At 39.3% G+C, this 23,997-nt stretch overlaps 1 long non-coding RNA gene across 1 annotated transcript in view; it reads left to right on the top strand.

Moving 5' to 3' along the window:
* Positions 1-23,997, top strand: part of LOC112650308 (uncharacterized) — an 89,369-nt gene that overhangs the window by 39,365 nt on the left and 26,007 nt on the right. The window contains exons 3-5 of the long non-coding RNA XR_007413980.1: positions 5,593-5,781; positions 6,533-6,654; positions 12,042-12,125. This is a non-coding gene — a long non-coding RNA (uncharacterized LOC112650308). The remainder of the gene's footprint in view (positions 1-5,592; positions 5,782-6,532; positions 6,655-12,041; positions 12,126-23,997) is intronic.

Raw genomic sequence — 23,997 nt, 5'->3', positions numbered from 1 at the left:
ATAGGATTTAGGACTATAAAATCAGACTATAAGACACATCTATTTGCCACTCACTAGTTTTCAAAATAATAATGCTTTGCTATTTGACTTGTGATTTCACATCTTGTTCTGATTTGAATTTCCCAGTGACTTTGAGAAGTGAGGAAAACCTGGATTATTGAAAAGTGTAAGTTAGCACTTCTGTCTCTTGCCCATTATTTCTACTTCAGATAGTTTCTAAGGAAATACACTCTCCACTACTTACACTAGCAGGCTGTGTAAGAAAACCCACTAGAGGGGGATCCCTGGGCGGCTCAGTGGTTGAGCACCTGCCTTCAGCCCAGGGTGTGATCCTGGAGACCTGGGATTGAGTCCCACGTCGGGCTCCCTGCATGGAGCCTGCTTCTCCCTCTGCCTGTGTCTCTCCCTCTCCCTCTCTCTCTCTCTCTTTCTCTCTGTGTCTCTCATGAATAAATAAAAATTAAAAAAAAAAAAAAGAAAGAAAACCCACTAGCTCCTCTCAGGATACCAAGCATAGATATATTTAATTTGGTAATAGTGGGAGACTCTCTGGCTGGTATGGGTCTTAGAGGCACTGTTCCAACTCCATTAGGGGTGTCTCTAGGATTCTACCACTGTCTCCACATAGGTTAGGACCTGCTGGTTCAACTCATGAAACCAAGTCTACCCTTTTCAATGTTTCTGGCCAAGGAGTGAGTTATCCCTTCAAGGAGGGGACCATCACAGTTACCTAGTCTAGCTTCCTGCCTCGGCCTTGATTTCCTCCACACTGCCAACCTTGGGGCTGACATTTTACTATTTCTTTTTTTAGGTTGTATTTTATTTATTCATGAGAGACACACAGAGAGAGGCAGAGACATAGGCAGAGGGAGAAACAGGTTTCCTGTGGGGAACCTGATGCGGGATTCAATTCCAGGACCCCAGGATCACGCCCTGAGCCAAAGGCAGATGTTCAACCGCTGAGCCACCCAGGCATCAACTTTTTACTTTATTAAGTAAGGCAGATGAATACATATCTCCATTCAAGGGAAAGGAAAGCCCATTGTGATGAGGCACTATGGGGGAATTTTGGAATAGTAAATGGACTTACAGCTAGAATGACTGATTATGTACAGGTTTATGTTCAAAAATTGAGGGTTTTTTGTTGCTATCATCTATAGCTCCATGTTTCTTTTTTAAAGATTATTTATTGGGATCCCTGGGTGGCACAGCGGTTTAGCGCCTGCCTTTGGCCCAGGGCACGATCCTGGAGACCCAGGATCGAATCCCACGTCGGGCTCCCGGTGCATGGAGCCTGCTTCTCCCTCTGCCTGTGTCTCTGCCTCTCTCTCTCTCTCTCTCTCTCTGTGTGACTATCATAAATAAATAAAAATTAAAAAAAAAAAAGATTATTTATTAGAGAGAGAGAGAGATAGTGCTTGTATGTAAGCATGGGGGGAGGGGCAGAGGGAAAGAATCTCAAGCTAACTCCCCACTGAGCACAGAGCAGACAAGGGGCTTAAAGCAGGGCCTGGCACAGGGCTCTATCTCAAGATCCCTAGACCATGACCTGAGCTGAAATCAAGACTTGGATGCTCAACCAACTGAGCTTCCCAGCACCCCAATTTTAGCTTTATGCTTCAAGGGCCTTGTCATCCAATCTGCAATGGCTTAATATAAGATACTTGTTACCAAAATCTTGATTGCTATGACAATATCCTAGGGGTTCAATATTTAAGGACTTCTAGATTACACCAGAAAAGATGTGAGCTATACACGTACACTACATCCCCTCGCACCATAAAGTAGTATACTGGGGAGTCATGCAGGCAAATTTAGATTGCCTTCAGCCAGGCCTTTCAAGTCTAGGATTTTCTATTTACCACTTCTTCACTTGCACTGTCAACTTTCAAAGTTTGGTGAACCCCAGCTCCATCATTTAAGAGCAGCCCGAACTGGGGACAGTTACTTAAAAGTTTTGAGCCTCAGTTTCCTTATCTTTAAAATATGAACAATAATTCCTGTCTTATAGCATTGCAAGGATGAAGGAAAACATATGTACCATTCCCATCAAAAGGCATGACTCATAGTAGGCGCTCTGTAAACAGTCTAGCCGCTCTTTTTGTAATTGTTCTACCTTATATTTTCCTGATATTCTATATCTGTTGCTAATTTCATGTAAGTTCCAGTTAAGCTCATCATGATTGCATTGTAAAGTTCTACCTTGGCCAGAGATCAAATAATCAAGTGGGGAAGATTGTACAAAGAAAATTAGGGTATAGGGAGTGAGAAAGAGAAGATTAAGGAAAGAAAATTGTATTGTATTCCTGAAACTGATACTTAAGGGGTAAGGGAGCATAATGTTATAGTTTGATTTTCAGCATTACGAGGCAGCACTTTGCAAGACAACTAAAGAGAAGGAGACATGATATTTGAAATTAAGTTCTTGGTCATGGAAGAGGCCCTTGTTCAATAAGACTCTTTGGCAAATATCCACGTATGTACAATTCTAATTACCTTTTAATCAATGAACGTTTATACTTCTGGAAAGAGCCTCTAGGCATTGACTTGATACCTATATTAACTTGATGCCTTGATTTCCCCACAAAGCAAAACAAAATGTCATCATGAAGATGCTCTTGTTGTTATAATCAAGTAGATTAATTTTAGCACACGCATCTGAATGTTCACCACTCCAGAAAATAATTTATTAGCACATTAGAAAAAAAATTTCACTAAAATTTACAAAAATCTTGTAAAATAAGGCCTCCCTCGAAAACCTAATGTGCAACGTGCCAATTCTTTCCACTGCCAGGGGAATGGGAAAGAGCGTGTATGGGTGTGTCCCTAGACAAGCAACCCAAGAACAGAACTAGAGAAAGCTGAGACACAGATGGCAAATGTCTGGGCTGTCCTTCCTGGCACAAGTGTGTTTGTGACCTGCTCTGTCTCTCATGCAATGGAGTCAGCTGGATATGAGCCTGGTACATTACAAATGATAAAGGGAATGGAAAAAGTTGTTTCCCACCAAGAGTATGAAGTTCAGAAGGCAAAATGAATCTGGAGGAGAGACTTTCAGGCCTTTGCCATCTCGGAAGAATAACATAATCCTCTTCAGCTCATAGGAGGATCCTCTCAGGCTCTACCCTATAGTATACTGTTCTCAAGGTGCTAAAAGGAGCTTCTTTAAAGGAAACCTTATATGTATTTTCCCACTGATATGGGCCCCAATAGCAAAGAAAATTTCCACTGTTGGGGTTAGAAAATATATTTTTGATTTTGCACGATGAAGAAAAATCAGGCTTAATCTGAGGGACTCCAAAACATCTTTTGATGAATTTTACTCAGAGTCCAAGTTCAACTCAATAGAAGGAAGAACTTTCTGACAATTAGATCTATCCAAAACTCAAATGGGCTGGAGGTATTCCAGCCAAGGCTGAAGGAGCACTTGTTGGACATGTTCAGGAAATTCATGCTTTGGAAAAGTGTTAGGCTAGAAGCCCACAGTTCTATAAAAATGTTTGATAAAAGAATGGAAAAAGTCTTGGTATCAGGAAACACTGAAAAGCAGAGTTGCATCAATTCTAAAATAACACATGGAAAGCAAAGCTAAACTGCTCTGCTTATTCTCTCTACCGTCCCACTCAAAAGCCCAGCCATTAACATATGAGTTTTGTGCCAAGAAGATAGGAGTCTGCACTGGCAACAGTTCTTGCTTCCAGTGACTTCAGGAGGAAGCTAGGACAGTTAAACCACACATTTCTAGTGGCCTGGAAGCACACTGGTTCATTAAGCTCTGGTGGGATTCTTCTCAAGCTTTGTACAGGTCCCCTCCACTGCTTGGCACTGACATACAGAGAGTGAAAGGGACTTGTTTTCTCCAATCTGTAATAGTAAGTTATTTACTTTACCACTCTGAAGGGGATGACTTTTACTTCAAATTATGCCAAAATCATGTTTAATATCCTGATCATAAGAAATGTTGGTGGTTTTTGCTTCTAGGTTTTCATTATCTGAATCCTCTAGCCCCTTCCTCCACTTGGCAAACACTGACTGATACTTTAATTCTTATCTCTTGAACCCCTTCCCTGGCATCTCCGTGAATCCTTTCCTGGCCATTCTCCCTCTTCTGTACTTCTGCAGAGCTTTGTATAGATCATTACCATAGGGCATATGATCAGGGCCTGCCTACAAGATTTGCACTACCCAGAACAAAATGAGAATGTGGGGTCCCTGGTTTATAAATTATTAAAAATTTTAAAGTGGTGGCACAGAGCATCAAATCAAATGTAAGAGCTGCTTAACATGGAACGCTTTGTGCAAGTCACATGTCCATAAAGCCACTGTAATCAGATTCTGCATTATATATTTTGTGTTGATTTCAGTTTACTAATCACCCATCACCTGTGTGTGTGTGTGTGTGTGTGTGTGTATTAGAGATCCTTCTCCTTTGCTATATATTGTCTCAATGCATCTAGAAATCAAGGTATCCTACCCTTTCCTTCTAAGGGATAGGGACATGACCAAGCTCATGCTCCATTAGTTCCTCTCTCTCCCTCTTGCTCTTATTCTTCTTCCTCTCTCTTTCTTTCTTCCAAGACTTTGAATCTTGAGAACAAAGATGAAAGCACAAGGGGAAAAATTTGGAATACATTTGTTCACTGGTGATGCCCTGTAAGACTGTTGGCGTGATCCTGAGACTTGAACTCTTAGGTACCCTAGTTCTTCTGTTTTCAAGCCTGATTCTCCAGCCTTCTAGTTGATCCCATGCATATCCCAATAGCTTTCCGATAAACATCTCACCTGCTTAGGCAGCCAGAATTTGTTTCTGTGCCTGCAATCAAAGAACTCTGGAAGAGATAGATGTGATTCACTCACTGGACTATGAGTTCTTCGATCTAATTAAAATTATGGCATGCATGCATTCAGTAAAAACTGCACAACGGCAAAGTGCAAAGTGCTTTATGTATCATTGTTCATCATTTAATCTTCACAATGAGTATTCACAGTAGGTATCCTTGTCCTCACTTTTCCAATGACAGAAATCAGGTTCTAAAAGACAAAATGATATTCCTAAAGTGTCTCAGTTACTTAGTTGTGGAATCAAGATTTTCGTACTCCGTTTTTTTCTGACTCCCAAGACCACACTTTCCTACAATGTCTTGTTCCCTTTGTATTTCCATTTTCTAGCACATTGCTTGGCACATCGTATTCCTTATACTGTTTGCTGAATGAGAGAATAAATAAAAGGAGCAATATTCATACCCATGCCTTCATCCAGTTTCTGTTTATAACCAGTACATAATGACCTACAATTACAAAGCAATTTTTATCTTTTGCCCCTCTCATCATAAAATTTTATTTGCCATTTACTACTATGAAAACATTGGCAGATCTATCACTTTTTCTAAAATGGCTTACCATACCAATAATTTCAATTTGTTTCATGATTTCTTTAGTGATTAACTGTTCCTGCCACTTTCAGATCAAAGGCACAATTACAGGCACAAGTATAAATCCATGAATGATGCCCAACGTACTAACAATGCAACTTTAACTATGATGACCTTTACTTGAATACAGACGTTCCACAAATGTTTGCTCTTTACCCAGAAATATTTTCGAAATCAATAATGCAGATGACATAAAGGTACATGGAGGCTGAAAAAATCTGCCTAAAAATGTAATTGTGCCACAATGCAACCACATTGAGGAGAAAGACAAGGAGGTAGCCAGAGAAGTTTCATATTCTACGTGGGATCTGTCCCACTATCGTCAAACCAAAGGAAATCTATTTGGCAGGTAAAAACAAAACCCATCACTTTCCACCTTATGTATGTCTACACAATTCAATGTAAATAAGATGTTACTGAGCAAAGGACTGATCTTTACTGTTCCATGTACAGGTTCAGAGGTAAAAAAAAAAAAAAAATCAATTAATTATAAAAGCTTCCAAACAATGCAAACAGCATTAAGCACAGTAATTATAAAATAAGCATGGAAGCAATTTTCAGTTGATTGGGTGTGGGTGTACAGAAGTAAACCTACAGTTTGCCTGCTGGTGCAAGAATAGCTTACGTGCCAATTAGTGGTTATTGCTACTAATTATTAAAAACATTTTTAAGAGTAATTAAAAATTAAATGCACCTGTATGATGGCTCATAACTGTGTTGTGGTAAATTGCTCAGATTTTCCATATCAATCACACAGGAAATGCTCAGTGAGATGGAGGAGCATTATGACATCCACTCTCAGAAGCCAAACTACATATGCATGTGCCCTCCACACAGAGCATTGCTGGGATTCAGTTTTTCTGCTCAAAAGTTTCTATGAATAGATGCTACTAGGGCCAAGCTAATGAAGGCAAGAGTTGAGGGTGTAATCCTTTCCATTAGTGATATCTTCACTGCCGGAAAAATACTGTTGAGAAAAGGAAAAAGGAAAGATGGAGCTCAGCCTTATCTGAGATATCTTAAGAGCTATGCTAGGGAGGGCAACTTCGTGCAGTATTGTAGGATGAATACTGGAACTGTTGTCTCATTTCTACCACTAGCCATATGACCATGGACATGTCACTAATCCTCCTGGATTCAGCTTCTTTACCTTCGAAGCATGAACATGGATTAACTGGCCTCAGGATTCCTTTCAGGAATAAAAATCCGTGTCCTGACTAAGGTAATATTCATATCACACGAACAAGAAGAATTAGGTAATATTTACTGAGAGTTCATTCAGTTTCAAGCTTTTCCATCAGTTGTTCAAATCCTTGGCTGCACACTGGAATCACCGGGGGGTGGGGGGGGGTGGGGGGCATTTAAAAACTCTTATGCCAAGGCCTGTTCCCTAGAGGTTCAGATTTATTTGGACAGAGGTGGAAGGGGGCATTGGTAGCTTTTCAAAGCTCTCAGGTGACTCAGACATGCTTCAACTGTTACAAACTACCATCCACACTTGACATATATTAGATCACTAGTTCCGGTTTTATAAAAGTACTCTGTGAGGTATGTATTTTTGTCCCCATTTTGCAGACGAGGAAATATATTCAGGGAGGTTCAAATGTCTATCATAACTCCAGTGTGGTGGAGACAGAAATACAAGTCTCTTTTATTCAGAGACCCTGTTGCGTGTGTGCATTTTTTTTAACTGTAAATATATCATCAATGTTCTAAGCTGTTGATTGACTTCCTGACATTTCTTTCCTATGGTTACTATTTGTGTGATCACAGCACACATCCTTAAATGTCTTTTATTTAAATTTCCTTTTCATTCTCATATATTGAAACGGAATAATATACTACATTAGGGGTATGGATTTGCTTGATAGTCCCGTAAAGGATTCTTTTACATCCTGGAAACAAAAGTTGGAAGCCCGGGTGGTGATGTTCTGGAAAGTCATAGTGACTTGGTGTCCTTCAGTAGCTGACTGAGCCTGAAGAAGCTTCGAGAAGCTCGGAAAGAGGAGGCGTGAGCAACTTCTGCTGCCCCCCGCTAACCCGAAGTGCGCAGGAGGTGGTGGAGCAGCAAGGCAGTCCATGGGAAGTGAGGGACATTTCTATTAGACTCTGCTTCTGACCTCGTAGGCTTTGTTTGCCTTTGGTCAAACAGGCTGTCACCTCAACTTCTAATGCTATTCCATTGGCCCAGGCCATTCTTACCACTTACCTTGTTATTAGCTCCACTGGAAATCTAATTACCTTTTCAAAAGTACAAAGCAATACACGTACCACCATAATTTTATTTACAGCCTTAATCCTACACAGCCAAAGTAAAGAGAAGTAGTCATCACCTGCTTGTATATTGTGCATCTCCTATCTGGTTCATTATCGGAGCTTCAGGAAACAAATGACAAACACCAGCATCCACAACACCCCCCACACACACACACACAAACGCACTCACACAGCATTCACTACTCTTCTTTATCTTGGAGGGCTCACCACCTACCAGTTCAGACTCCAACTGCCAATTCCCTCACCTGAAAGTAAGAAGGAATTGTATTTTCACTCCAGCATATAATTGGCAGATCCATATTTTGTTTTTGCTTGTTTTTTTTCCTTTCAGTGAAATCAATGTGCCTTCTTTCTGACTTTCCCTGCCAGACATATCAGATTGTGTGAGGTTTACGGATGCACAATAATACCCGGGCAACCTGAAAGCCAGGGAGACTACAGGAGATAGTGGGGGGAAGAGTGTCACGGAGAAAGCGTGAGTGAATAATAGATGACAGATTTGAGATAATTATTGGAGAGATGACAGAGAACATCACCAGGATTTGTTTTGCCAGGTTGTCATTTCAAAGACAATGAAGAACTATTAAATCGATATCTTTTTTTTTTTCTCAGGGAAATGAGTACACAGATATTAAAGAATAAATGAAATGAATACACAAATACTAATTATAAATCCTGATTATGATAAGTTTGAGTAGCTGGCTACTTTATACAACACTGGAAGTGTTTGTTATGCAAATGCATAAAGTCTACCCAGTGGTCCTTCTAGATCACTGGCATTAGGTCCGGAACTATTGTGCCGAAAATAGGATGGTTGGCTCAACTCGGTTGGGGGTCATTTTATTGCCGATTTAACTAGTGTTAAATTAGTGGGTATTTAACTGTCACTAAAACAATTTAGGGCTCAATTCACTGAAGTATCATTTTTACTAATATTTTAGTGAAAGTGAAGAATTCTTCCTCCTGATGCTCTCCTGGGATGCTAAAGGCACCACTGTTTTTTAGTCTACAGTAATGAAACTTGCATTAGCAAAAGTGGGCTGGTTGCCTACTAAGGAAAAAATAATAATCTCCTTGAGAGCTGGGTATCCTGCTGGATTTTATGGCAGTAAAACCATTTTAACATCCCTCTTCACTGAATGAGATTTTTAAAAATTCCTAAAACAGGAGCCAAATTAGTATAATCCATCCTATTCGTGGAAGACCCTCACTGTAAGATTATCGCATTGAACTCCCAACTTTTTGTTTTAGGGTAGGAAAAAAAAAAAACATATTTCTCTACCAACACGAAACATGATCAACTCCAAATTCAAAAAGATTTACAAATGCCACAACACAGTTATCTACCAGCAAACATATCATTTCTTTGTTTCGTAGGACACCAAGGATGAATTATTCATGAGACCCCGTTTCAGATGCTTATTGTGTCTGGTGGCAAAGTCTCCGCCTGCTCAGCCCCGGGAAAGCTCTGGCGCTTTGCTGCAGGCACAGTGCTCCATGCCATCCAGGGACCAGCCGTGCGCTCTCGAGTTACTGGAGCAGCGCGAGCAGTTCCAGTGGCCTCAGCTGTGGAGACAGCTGTTTGCCCACCGTCTGTGATGGTAGAAATGTGTGAGAGGCTTCCCCCTAACAGCATGCCCCCCCACACACGCCACACACACACACACACATACACACACACGCGCGCACAAACAACTCCCATGCCATGCATCATACACACAACCACCGAAGGGGTGCAGAGAAACCCGCGATCTGAGGACCAGAAGGAGCAATGCACCATAGCTTAGAATAGTTCTTTCTCTTCTAGGCAAAATCATTAGAAAAGAGGCTGCAGCATCCAAATCTAAACCTTTCTGGTAATTTATGTATCAAAAGGTTTGTGCATGCGTGAAATTCAAAATGATTTATTGTTTAGTTATTGCCTTATTTACTTACTTAATGGATTGATTGATGTGCCAGGCTGATCCCACAGACAACAGGGCTATTTTTTTTAAAGCTTGCTTTAAAGGAAATAGATTGCAAACAGGAGTTTCACTAACATAGTGAGTCAACCCCTCCTTCCTGGTTTGTATTCATAATGAGTTCCTTTTGGCTTTTGCCTGCTACCTGTCTATGGCTATACGTTGACACAAAATATTGCACCTTGCATACTGAGGGAAGTGGCAGGGATGAAGGAATAAAATATTACGTGTGGAAGGGTAAAATATGGGGAGAAAATCTGGATCAAACTCCAGAGTTTCAGCCAATATAAGCACCTATGATAGGCAATCTCTTGCATGGTGCTTGGGCTGGAAGCCATAGAGCCACTCTACAACAATGGGAGGTATTAGGATTCCATCTGGCATCATTTCTCCGCCGAGGAAGGTGGTGCAGACAGAGAAGTCCCACAATTTGAATTCTTCCTGGAGACCTTGGATCATCTGTTTACTTCATGGATACTAAACTTAACTTTCATTTTCTAAGGATGTTACTACACCTGAATTAGTCAATGTAATAAAGTAAAATTCTCTACAATCATTGAAAAGATGGTTCTGAGGAAAGTTCTATAAACCTCTTCCTAACAAGCCTCGTGAAATTTCCTTATTACTTGATTAGAGGGTCCAAGATTTTCATTGGTCTTGGTGAATAAGGGCTGTATCAGGAAGGAGGTTGATTTGTTTCTAGAAATCGGATGTTGACTTTGTGCAGAACTCTACCTCGATGCTCTACGCATGTGACATTTCGGTAAAATCTCTGTAACCTCTTTTCCAAACGAACTCTAATTTGACATAATGCAGCGTAGAATGGCACCAGTCATCGGGCTTGCATCAGAAATGCATTTTATTTGGATTCAATTCAGACTCTTAACGAACTGGTTCCCGTAAATGCAGCAGATGGGAGTGTAGCAAATGGGAGCGGGTGTGCGGCCTCACACCCAGCATCCACTGCTGCTTCACTGTGCTAAAGCCTTTCCTGAGTTAGTTGGTTAGTTAGTTAGCTAATTAGTTAGGCACATTTCAACTGAAACTTTTAATTATAATTAACATATTTATCCTACCAATCCACCAACCTGAGGCCTGAAAGGCTACAGTCCGGCCAAGGCAAGTAGATTCTATCCTCAGCTTTCTCTGCTCTACTGATTAATATGGTGAATGCTGCCAGAAGATGATCCGACGGTTTATAAACCTGGCAAAGCTGGAGCCAGACCTTCTCTTCTAAAGGTCAATTAAAAATGTGACTTGCACTATAAACAGAAGTCTCCATAGAAGAATGCCATGCAGTGCCCAGAGTGGTCTCTTAATACAAAATATCAATTTGATTTTCCTCAGGAGATTCAGTCTCCTTTTGCAATGCAAATATTTTCAAGTGTACTAAACACGTTTTAGCACCTCAACATAGGCACTAAAACTATTTGCATGCAAAATTACCCAGAGTAGGCAGACAGGCACAAGCTTATGCTAGCACCATATGTGCTAAAGAATTTGAGCCAGGAAACGACTAGTATCTGGACGTTATTTACAATTTAAATTTAATTTTACATTATTATTCAAACGAGAGCTTATATATAAAGTCTCTATTAAAATTAATGCTTCACATGGAACCCAATTTCACCTAAAATTATATGTCTAATAGCGTTCGGGTGTTTTTGTTTCAGCTATCTGAGGCACTCAAGAGTACAATCCAGCACTTTTGTTCCTTGTCTTTCAACTCTACCTGCACGAGTGGCTCATTTTCCCCCCTAACAACATCTCTCAGAAAGAGCAGCAAAATTAATGTTGATTGCAAGGCCCAGAAATCAACACAAAACATAGACCAAGCCAGACACATGGAGGAGCATGAGCCATTTGAGGGAACACACACTACCTGGAAATAGCATAAAACACCGTCCACATTCAGATACAAAAACACCTTTTTTTTTTTTTCTTTCCAAGAAGCTCTGCTTGGTGTTTTTGTGAACAAGGCAAATGACTTTGGTTTAGCCTTCAGTCTGCAAATTGCAATGTTCTGTGCTGTCCCCAGAAAATGGCACTTCTTTCTGTTCTTGAGAACACAACGAGCCCTGTATCTCTGCTAGGTTTGCGGCGTACATACATGAAGAAATCCTACGTCTATCAGCAAGGATTGGGTGGTGTGTTTAGTGATCATTTGTTAATGCCCATCAAGGCAAACATCACTCTCTTATTTATCTTTTCAAGTAATTTTCCATTTCAAGTTTGGTACAATCTCAGGTCTTCAATATCTTTGGTTTAAATATCTACTAGTTTATTTTTCTGTTCATTTCAGGACAGAAAAACTCCGTTGTATCAGAATGATTATTTCTAACTCTCTCTCCAATGTTCCTCAACGTTCCAGGGGGACTTATCTACTCTCCCAGGCTGGGCTGTTTGAGAAGCAGTGCTACCAGAACAATCACTTCCCGGCTCTCTGTCCAACTCGGTGAGGTGTTTGGAAATTGTTACATAGTGATCTATTTTAACTAAAAAATAGGAACAAAGGAAAAGTATCTTTTCAATACTAGGCTGTGAAACAAGTCTTTAAAAACCCACAGCGATGGACATGAATCTGGGGTGGAGGGAAATATAAGAAAAATCAATATACTGTGTTTTATCACAAGGATACCATCAAATATACCCAGAATTTAACTATGGAAAATTCTTCCCCCTGGATTAAAGATCCTCAAATTTATTATAAACCTAGTACATGCTAATTTTTCTTTGAAAATTTCAAGTATTATTTCCAGGTCAAATATTTGTTTTGCCTTTCTTTCTTTCTTTCTCTTTCTTTCTTTCTTTCTTTCTTTCTTTCTTTCTTTCTTTCTTTCTTTCTTTCTTTCATTTTCTTTCTTTCTTTCTTTCTTTCTTTCTTTCTTTCTTTCTTTCTTTCTTTCTTTCTTTCTTTCTTTCTTCATTTCCTTTCCTTTCCTTTCCTTCTTTCTTTCTTTCTTCATAGAGCAGGAGAAAGAAGCTGCTTTCTTTCTTGACTTGCAATCAGTCTTCGAAATGTTGAATCATTGCCTAGGTGCATGAACTCAGTTCTGAGCAGCTTTAATTTATAGCAGCCAACATTTCTATAACATAAGCTCTCTAAAAGAGGCCCACAGAAGAACCAGAAATATGTGGTTGTGTAGAAAGTTTAATGGGAATGGAAAATCTCCACGTTTACATGTCTATCCTTGCATATTAATATCATTACATTTAAACGGTGGTTTGATTTCAAACATTGAATTAATTAGAAGGGAACTTCCAGGTCGAGTTATGAGGCCAAATCAAATGCCAACAGCTCCCTCTACTGACTACTAGAAGAAAACATTTGGTCTCTCCTTGAAAAAGAAATTTGCTGTTTAAGAGACATCTTCCCCAAATTAAATTTTTTGAAAAAAATCTAAGTTCCTTGGGAAGCCTGAAAGATGTTCACTTGTACTCAGTTATAGAGAGAAAAGAACTAAGAACTAAGAATTATGGAAATAGAAATGTGCAGTGTCTCCCCTCGATAAACAATCCCTACCTCCTCTAAAATGCATCTGGTCATTCTATTATATAGTTTGAGCTTACATAATCAGGGTTAGTTTTAGAATTGTATTTTCTCAAATTTGACAAAAAATGGTGAATTCATTTTCTGAAAGTTAAGAAATCTTCATGAAAGTATTCACTTTTTTCATAACTTCTTTGTCTCTGGCTGAGTTCTAAAAAAGAAAAAAGAAGAAAAAAACCCCAAGAACCATCTTATTGTTATCTCAATGAAGATAAGGTCGTATTTTACTTGTATATAGTTTGAAAGCAAAGACATTGGCTTCTTTCAGTTAAACTCTAGCATTTGATGTAATGAGTAATTTAAATAGGGCAGTAAACATTTTAAAATGTAAGAAATAAAACAAATTTCTTCCCAAACTCCTTGTCCCACTCTTTATGGAGACCACTGTCCTCCACCACCTGAAACAATTCATCTGTTTAGTTTCACTCATTTAGAGCTCTTTCTCCCTCAATTTCTAGTCACCCCCCTATACACATACACACATACAACTCTTGACCTCATTTTCACACAGCCCTATTCCCTGAACATAAATAGAAAATGTAGTAGCACACTCAGGAGTTTTCAAATCCCACTCATTTCAACAAGTGAGACTTGACAAGGTTGATATGATGAAGGTTTAGAACTTTGACGTAAATGCACTGTGAAGGGAAACCTTTCTTCTTTAGTAAGGACAAAACAGCACTGGAAAGACACTAACAGCTCTCTGTGTGTGGATATGTCCTTTTTTAAAAAAGATTTTATTTATTTATTTGAAAGAAAGTGAGAGAGAGTGAGAGAGCACAAGTTGGGGGCAGGGGTAGAGGGAGAAGCTGATTCCCTGCTGAGCAGGGAGTGATGTGGGCTCCATCCCAGGACCCCAGGATCATGAGGGAGCTGAAGGCAGATGCTTAACTGACTGAACCACCCAGGCGCCTCTGTGGTTGTGTCTTAAGGTGGTCTCCCTATCCCCACCAACTTACCGTATGAACTTCAAAAACAATCACGTAATTTTTGAAAGATTACCAAAATAGAATAATTCTTTTACTCATTTGTTTTTTTTTCCAACCCCCAGCACACACACACACACACACACATACACACACAGCCCCAAAATATATGTATCCTTCATCTTCATCTTTAGGAAGCAAGTCATTTCTGTTTTCTTTTTAATGTGTTTTTTTTTTCTTTTTCTTTCTTTCTTTTTTTTTTAGATTTTATTTATTCATGATAGACATACAGAGAGAGAGGCAGAGAGACAGGTTTCATACAGGGAGTCCGACATGGCACTCGATCCCAGGTCTCCAGGATCAGGCCCTGGGCTGAAGGCAGGTGCTAAACCACTGAGCCACCTGGGCTGCCCATCATTTCTGTTTTTGTTTTATTTTTTAACCCTGCATCTTGAACTTGATATCTTAATTTGGGAAATCACACTTACTTCCTAAAGCATCCATAATTGGTGTTGAAGCCACTGAGAATCTTTATATGACAAGTTCTTCCCTGTTTAACAATATTATTACTATTGAATTATAGTACATACTAGCAGGCAGCATTTTTAGGAGATTTTTTATTTCACTAATTCTCTTTTAGAAGTTGAACTTTGGCAACATTATGTTAAAAACGTGGCTTTGGAATCAGGTCTCTTCGACTCAAACCTCACCTGTGTCACTTAGAAACTGTGTGACCCGAGGCCGGTCACTTAAACTAAGTGAGCCTCAAGGTCCTCCTTTGTCAAGAGTGAACAATCGTATGTCTTTGCCCAGTTGGGTGGATTCGTTGAGGCCACCATGAAATAATGTGTGTAACCTGCTTCAGCAGAACACTTGTTACATGACACACAAGCAGTGTTGCTACTGCTGCTTTACAAACAAGAAGACAAGTCCCATGTGAATGAAATAATATAACTTTATTTTCTGAAAAAAAAATATCATCACAGTCATCCAAGGAAGCCCTGAATATGGATGGCTTTGATTGGAAACTTTAAAGCAAATACTGTCCAAAACAAGGATTCCAGTTTGATGGGTGAAGCAGCCCTCTTTCTTAGGTGAGAGAGCACAGCAGTGTTCTTTCCTATGGCAGGAGAGACACCATTTGCCATGGGGCAGCCAGCAGTGGCTTCCCTGGAACCAGAGAATAAAGTGGTCTTTATTGGGTCATTTGGAGAGATCACCCACTGGACAATGTGTCAAAATAGAGTTGTCAATCATTGGGAACAAGGGTTGCAAATCCGGGCTCTAAAAGTGGAGAATGCAGTTCCAACCCCACCTCTGGCCCCAACTTGCCATGTGACCTGAGGCCCATTCTTCACTTTCATTTTTCTGTTCTGCAAAATGAGGATAGGGTCGAACTCCCAGAGCTGGAGGAGGATTTGTGATTGTGGATTATCATAAAGATTTGGCATGATCTGGCTTCTTCCCTCCTCTGCATGCCCTTCTGCTTCAGCCCTCATGTGTGACCCTTCTGCTGAAGCCAAACCAGCCTTCCTGGAAGTCTGGATCCTTCATTCTGGCCAGGCTCCCTCACACTATGTGATCTATTTAATGCCTGCTCCTTGATCATTCTGGTAGGCCCAATTCCTTTGATATTATTCTCCAACTACCTTACAGTTCTCCTCCATCACGGCTCTTACCATATATTTAATTTGATTGACTGTCTCTCTACTAGACCAAGAGCCACGCAATGGCAAGGAGTAACTATTTTGTTCACTATTATAACTTCCACGGTTGTCAAAGAATAGGTACTTAATATTTATTGAACAAATAAATGAAAACCTAATGCATAATAGGTACTTGAGAAATGGTAGTTATTCCTACAAAACCTCCATATCAATGGGAACTTCGAGGTCATCTGGAGGTTTGTCCAAAGCACTTTCCTTCAAATATGTATCCAACCATTTTACACTACCTTAAGATCAGTGGGCAAGGAATCAAGATGTCAAAATCAACAGAGGCCTATTAAAACCTTCACTTATTATCCAATGGCATCCACATTTCCCTCGCTTGGCCTGAATTGGCCTCCCTCTTATAATGAAAACAGTCTCTCCGCTGCAAAGAGCCACGAGGGTGACGACCGTACAGCCGAGCCTTGCACTCCGGCAGGGCATTTTGTGCAGTTATGGAATTGGAAAGCATTTACTTCGGGAGGAGAATCCTGTTGGGACGTCTGCATGGGCCTTCCGATGCCGCGAGGTGGAATGTGGATGTGTGGGGCTGGGAGGTCCTGAAACTGCATTTTCAGAGGTTCCTCCGTCTTTTATTTGTATACTGCCACCACTACCCACCCCTTTAAAATGCTGTCACTGGGTAGAGATGGCGATAATGCCTGGGAAATATTTTAATGCCATAATAAAAGTCACTGGGAGGGTGGCAACACAAGAAAGAAAGGGTAGTGGTAAAACTGGAGAAACATTTAAAATTTTTTTCCACTCATTAAAAAAAAAAAAATAACCCTTGGAGACTTGACGGGCAGGAAATGCTGCCACTTTATGGCCTTTTTAGTCAAATGCCTTTACAGGCATATCCCTTTAACCTGTATTATTAATATTGATCCCTCGGGGCTTCATGCAATTTCCACCTCCTCCCTCAGACTACCCCAAGACACTCTGACCTTTTTTCCTGAATTCCCATTATGCCTCAGTGCACACTTTACTCTTTCCCCAATTGCTTCTGACATTTATTTTTCTCTCTCAACTACCTTGGAAGGTAGGCACAATGAGGCTAGGGAATACCCCTTTGAAAAGGAATTGGTAAGGAAACTAGTTTGAGAACACATGTCAGTTTGGGAACAGCTAGATTCAACTGCAATTCCATTTCTTGACTCTTACTATTAGTGAGAAGCTGGCTCAGGATCTAGGCAAGAAGGAAAGAATACCTTGTCTTACCAAGTTATTGTTAGATCAAATTAGATTAAAACCTAGTCAACTAGTGGGGCAACTAGTGGGGCTCAGTCAGTCAGGCATCTGACTTTTGGTTTCAGCTCAGGTCATGAGATCTAGCCCAGCTTTGGGCTCCATGCTTAGTATGGAATCTGCTTGAGATTCTCTCTTTCTCCTTCTTCTACTGCTCTTCCCCCAGCTCATGCTCTCTCTCTTTCTTTCTCAAATAAATAAATAAATAAATAAATAAATAAATAAAATCTTAAAAAAAAAAAAAAACCAACCTGGTCAATTAGCGACAAGTACTGGTTATCAATTGAGTTAAATTGATTCCAACAGTTTTTGTAAAGTTTCTGCATTTGTGTTTTTCTTTTTTGTTGTTGTTTTTATTTTCTGATGAGGAAAGTAAACAAAGCCTTTCAGAAATTTTGAATAACTCAGAAATGTATAAAAGAAGAAAATGCAATTAGCAACTGCCATATTTAAGGGATTACTATGTGCAGTGACCCTGTAGTTTGTTACTTATTTATATGATCCCTTTTTATTTCAGCAGCAACACAGGAGGTAGATACTAATATTATTCCCATTTTACATTTGAAACAACAAAGGCAAGGGGTACCTAGGGCCACACATTAAGTGAGCAACTTGGAAATCAAATCCAATTGTTCCCTCCAGAACACAACCACAATGCTAGAGGACATAACAAAATTATTCATAAAGCAACCACGTCACATCACAGAGGAAAAATCCACACTACCAATATGTTGTGAACTCAATCATATTTCTTTCCTTTTTTTTTCATATTTCTTTCCAATTATATTTTTATACACACACGCACACACACATACACAAACAGAGCTAGGTAGTATTTCCTAAATCAAAAATGGGATCATACTGTATATATGGTTTTTTACAGTATGTTTTTGGTCTTTTAATGGAATAAAAATTCTTTAGATATATGCTTTCAGTAGTGTCTTTGATCCATTCCTCTTCCTTCATGGAACCTCTCTGCACTTGTTGAACTGTCAAATGATTCCCAGTCCTCAGCATACGATTTTCCTCCAGGTTAAATTTACCTCGAATTAGGATCATCCATATTATAATCAAGATGCAATTCGTTCATTGTGGTAAGGAGGTAATTATATAAGCTTCTGGATGTGCCATTTGTGATTCAGACCTTGTCAGAAAAAGGCTTTTGTAATCATCCTTTAGCCCGTCCCATGATGCTGCCCCATTTTTGAAGAGTGTTTGAAAAAAGAGGTAACCCAGTAGAGTCTAATTCTGCCCCACTGTACCAGAATGTACTGCCACACTGCCTAGAAGCCAAAAACGAACCTTCCCTGTCATGTCAACAAGCCTGATCACCGATCAGAGAACAGCACCATGGTGTGGCAGAGCTGCGGGGCCTGGGCCTGAAGACAGGTCTGGGATGCTCATCAGTCATGACTTGGTACAAACGGACTATATTTTGAGCAAGGAAATTGCTGTCTCAGTTTCCTCATTGTAGATTACAACAAGATTTTCTCTGCTGCATTACAGGCTGGGGCTGAGAATGAAGTGCCAGGCTACTTCATGCCACTGCAGTTTATTATTATTATTAACTAGACAGGTCTAAACAACCATGCACGTGTTCAAAAAGAAAGAGCCTAGAAGACTATTAGGCCTATCCTTTCAATGCATAGAAATGCCTACAAAATTCACAGAGGCTCCATTTGTTCTGGAGGAAAAATTAAGACCACTGTTGCCTCATGGAAGGGAAGAATGTATCAAAAATAGGAGTTGGCATCTGGGTTGCTCAAGGGTTGAGCATCTGCCTTCTGCTCAGGGCGTGACCCTGGGGTCTTGGGATCAAGTCCAGCATTGGGCTCCCTGAAGAGAGCCTGCTTCTCCCTCTGCCTGTGTCCCTGCCTCTCTCTCTCTCTGTGTCTCTCATGAATAAATAATTTAAAAAAATAGGAGTTGACTTTATTTTTAATTAGACATATCTGAAGATGCTTGATTTTTCTTTTTTGCTCATTGATTTCTATTTGAACCTTAAAGCCCCTTCTGAGTTTTCAGTCATCCCTACTTTTCTTTCCTTGGGTCCATGATGCAAAGCTTCATGCTCCTTAAAATACAGAGTGGACAAAAATAGCCAGAGTTCCCCTCCTTGAATGCAAGCCGATGCCCTCTCTGGCTGTGGCTTATACAAGTTCTTTTGTGGCTTGGAGCAGAGTGCCTTGCCCAGAAAGAAGACTTTACTTTCAACTTGACATGGGTAGGTTGAGACCCTGTTCTTCACCCCATAGTCACTGTCTTGGTCACTGCATTTCTCTTAACACCTGGACATTGACCTACCATGTAAATAGTCATGTTGTATAAAAATTCAGTGAAGGGTGAATCTTCTCATTAGGGTGTGTTTCTAGGATCCTTCTAATAAAAGACTTTGGTCAGAGAATCATACCACGACTGGCATGCTGGTTGTAGTTTCTATGCTTTTATTTTTTCTGAAAATTTTCTTGTCCCTTTATTTTTGTTCTCTCACTAATTTCTTGGGAATACATCTCTCCAAAGTTGAAAATTCTCTTAATGTTATCACAATGCAAATCTGGGCCAGCATTGTATGATATGGGATTTATTGGATTTTTTACTGAACTTCTCCCAGTTTTATTTCAATAGAGTTTTACATCATGATTCCACTAAGCATGTATTTCCAAATGATGGACTGTTAAAAAGATCCTACCTTCTTTCCCCTCTCTTCTGTTCTTAAACATCTCATGGTTCTTCTTTGGCAGCCTCTTGAAAAATGAATCTGGCTTTTTGGACTCAAAACTCAGAACAGTATCTGCCCTGCCTCTATGATAATGGGCTGGTAATTTTATTTCTAAACTTGAGCCTGAAATCCCAGAGGAAATATTTTTTTATACTTTGTGCTATATGTGTGGTAGTATGATTCTTGCATCAAGAAGCAAAAGTAATTATGGTTTACTTCAGTAATATAAATGCTTATATAAAATAAAAAGTAAAAAAAAAAAAAGTAAAGAAGAAGAAGAAGAAGAAGAAGGAGATCTTGTTAGAGTTGACTTTCCATTTGGTTCAAAGTTAACATGCCCAACTGCCAGTTATAACCCACCCCTTTAAAAGAATTTCATATCCTGTGGTTATTTGCCCTCAAATTTCACATCACTATTCATCCTTCTATTATGTGTAAATGAGGAAGCAGTCCAATAAAAACTGTCAAGGCAACTTTTATTTGAAAAACAGATTTACATATAATATACTACCAGCTTTTCTCCATCTTTTAAAAAAAGATTTTCTAGCCTGCCATAGTTAAAAATATTATACTGAAATGTTCACGTGTTATGTGAAAAAGGAGGGCAGAAAGTGCTTTGTTGCCAAAAAAGAAAAAAAAAAAAAAAAAAAAACTAAGTAAAAGTTTTGCCGGCTCTAATCCTTATTCATGAAATGACCCTGAACAAGACAGCCAATGTCTCAAAACCTCAGTTTTCTCACTTATAACCTGAGGATCAAAGCAACTTTTGCCACGGGATCTTGCCATTCCTCTGATGAGTTACAAGTGTGGGCAGAAGATCTAAAAGGAACAACCAAAGAATTGACAAGATTTTTCTGATCGTTTGCCTTTGAGGATTTGATGATTAATATTAACCCATATGATGTTTTTCCTTCTATCTTAGCTTCACAGAGTATCTGGCAAATTGTGTGCAGTCAATAAATGCTTTTTGAATAACTATATTTTTTAAATATCTCAAGCAATCAGTCTTCTGATATTGCCTTCTGAGAAGGCAATAGCCTTCTTAAGTACATCACAGTTCATAAGTAAAACAGTAATTAAGTTTTATTATGTGCCAACACTGAAGTACACTACTCAAACACAGCACTTGCACTTATGTATTTGGAGAAGAAAATGTGGATGATCCCAGTGGTGTGCCACAGACAAGTAGTACCTGCTCATGAAAGCCAATTAAGTCTCAGTAATTTGTTAGAGACAATCATTATTAAATAATAAATATCAAATTACATTTATGTTTAAAACAAAAAGTCATAAATACTTACAATCCATTTGCTACCTTATACTGTTCTCTATCTATGCTCTTCGAGGTTCTTTTATGCCTACTGCATCTGTATGGTGATAATACTGGTTAACGATGTGTTACTGTGCATCTCTTCTCTTCTCAAGCATATGCCTCGTGATGGCCCATAAGTAGTTTGAAATTTGCCAGGTGGGAATATTTGTACCAAGGAAATCTACAAATGCTCTGAATCACATTTTTTCTTTCTGGAGGACTGGTTGTTAAACCAGCACATCACTGCATATATCTCAGTAGAAGATTAAAATAACAGCTTGAGAGAGTATTATATGCATGTTTATAATATCTAAGGTCTATATTTTCATTATCTGCATTATCGCATTTCAAATAGAATCTTCTGTTGAGATGGCTACTTAGGGATGCAAGCAGAAGTAGAACCAGGTTCCAGATTCTGATCTTACCATTCGCATCCTGCCTCGACTCTGTTAGTGGACCCGTTTTGAGAAGGCTGTGTGGTATCTTGGCTCAGCAAAAAGTATGAGAGAGATTTTTATTGATGGTTTTAATTGTTAGAGAAGGGCAAAATGGCATGTTGTTATTTTTTTTTTATTTTTTTACTTATTGGCTTACTCCTTCCTGTCTTCTATGAAACTGTACACTTGATCTTTGGGCAACATGAGTTTGAACTACACAGGTCCACTTATGTGTGGATTATCTTCAATAAACACAGTATAGTACAGTTGACCTTTGAACAACATGGGGAGTAGGGGTAAGTGACTCCTGTGTAGTCAAAAATACACACATAACTTTTTATTCCCCAAATCTTAACTACTAATCACCAGCAGTTAACCAGAGCCCTTCCCAATAGCATAAATAAATCAATTAACACATATTTTGTACATTATGTGTATTATATACTGTATTTTTCAACGAAGTAAGCTAGAAAAAAGAAAATGTTACTAAGAAAATCAAAAGGAGGAGAAAATACATTTACATTACTCTATCATAAGTTTGTGTTGTCTATTTACAAGAAGAATCATCTGTTAATACCTACATCAATATTGCCTTGTATGATACAAAACATAGTAGGATGTCATACATACACTAGACATCAAAAGTGAAAAGATAATGTGAAAAAGATATTCATATTTATTTACAGGTATAATGATTCATGCATTGATAATGAAAAAGCAGCAATATGATGGCTTTGATGTAGCCTAGTATAATCAATATGATGGCATAACGGTAACCTAGTCGATACACCAATGAATGTATCATGATGAAATTTTTATGGCATACAGTTTTAGAGTCATACTTAAAATACAGTATTGGAAACATTTTTATGTTTTTTAAAAACCACTTACCTGTGACAGACAAGAGGCTGAAATGCAGTCTTTCCAAAGATGAGAGAGAGAGGCATACTGTAAGGTAATGTCATTCTTTGAAAGTAAAGTTATAAGACAGTAAGAAAACTAACACATTATTAATTTTATCTTAAATATCACTCACCTTATGCCTATGAAGAAAGAACAGGCTGTCCATTCCCATACAAGTCTTGCACTCAATGTTCACATGATAAATACTTAGGCGATGATGACATAAACTTGTCTCACATGATTCTTGCTTATAATTATTAGATTTTCCCACAAAGACATGCACATGCACAAAAGGTAAGTCTGTTAAGTGTATGGCATGATGATGATTTACTATTCATTAAGCGAAAGTGGTTCATCATAAAGATCTTCATCCTCATCGTCTTCATGGTGAGTAGGCCAAGGAAGAGGAAGAAGAGGTGAGGTAGATCTTTTTGTTTCAAGGGTGGCAGAGGCAGAAGAGGTAGAGGAGGTGAGAGGGAAGCAGGAGAGGCAAGCACACTTATGGAACTTTACAGAAATACATTGTGATTTCTGTCTGATTTTTTTCTTTTTCATTTCTTTAAAAATGTTTCTATATGGTACCAATCCTTCTTCCACCACTGGCTTTAGTTTCAGTGCCCACATCATCGAAGGGTCTGTGTCATTCAAGAAGACAAAAGTAGTCTTGAGTAATCAGAACTCTTTGGCTAGATTGTCTAATGTCAATTTGTTTCCTGGCACTGCTTCTTCTACGTCTTCTTCCTTGTCTGGCACTGGTTCAGAAGCACTCATCTTCACCAGGTCTTCTTCCATTAATTCCTCCAGTGGGATGCCTATTAACTCTTGAATTTCTCCAAGACTTGTATCTTGCAACACTTCACCCCCACCTCATTTGCCCTATCCGTAATCTTTTTCATGGCTTCCTTGATTAGCTTTGTCATAATACTCCGAAGTCATGTACAACATCTGGACACAGTTTTCTCCAGTAGGGATTGGTTGTTTCAGGCTTGATGACTTTTGTGGCTTTTTCTGTGACAATGGTGACGTCTTCAGTGATGTAGTCCTTCCAGACTCTCACAATTTTCTCTCTCTTAGGATTCTCTTGGGTATCATTGATAATCTTTACACTGAGTATCATGTGCAGTGGGTCTTAAGGAATATGACCCCCTGATCTAGAGGCTGAATTAGAGGTCTTGTGTTTGGGGGCAAGCAGACCACTCCACACCTTTGGTGTTGAACTTGTGGGGTGGCCAGGGGTATCGTTCAATATCAAAAGAACTCTAACAGGCAGCCCTTAGTGGAAAGGCATTTCCTGACTTTAGTAACAAAGCATCAGTAGAACCAGTCCAGAAAAAAAGGGTTCTCATTGTCCTGGCCTTCTTGTTCTACAACCAAAATAGGGGCACCGGTATTTGTCTTTTCCCTTCAAGGCTCAGAGGTTAGCAGCTTTACAAACAAGGGCAATACTGATCATAAACCCAACTGCATTTGCACAAACACAATAGAGTTAGTATATCCCTTCCTGCCTTAAATCCTGGGGCTTG

Source organism: Canis lupus, chromosome 11 (assembly GCF_003254725.2).
Source record: "Canis lupus dingo isolate Sandy chromosome 11, ASM325472v2, whole genome shotgun sequence".
Classification (NCBI taxonomy): Eukaryota; Metazoa; Chordata; class Mammalia; order Carnivora; family Canidae; genus Canis; species Canis lupus.
Note: the sequence above shows the minus strand (reverse complement) of the source record. Positions and strands in the feature narration are given on the sequence as shown.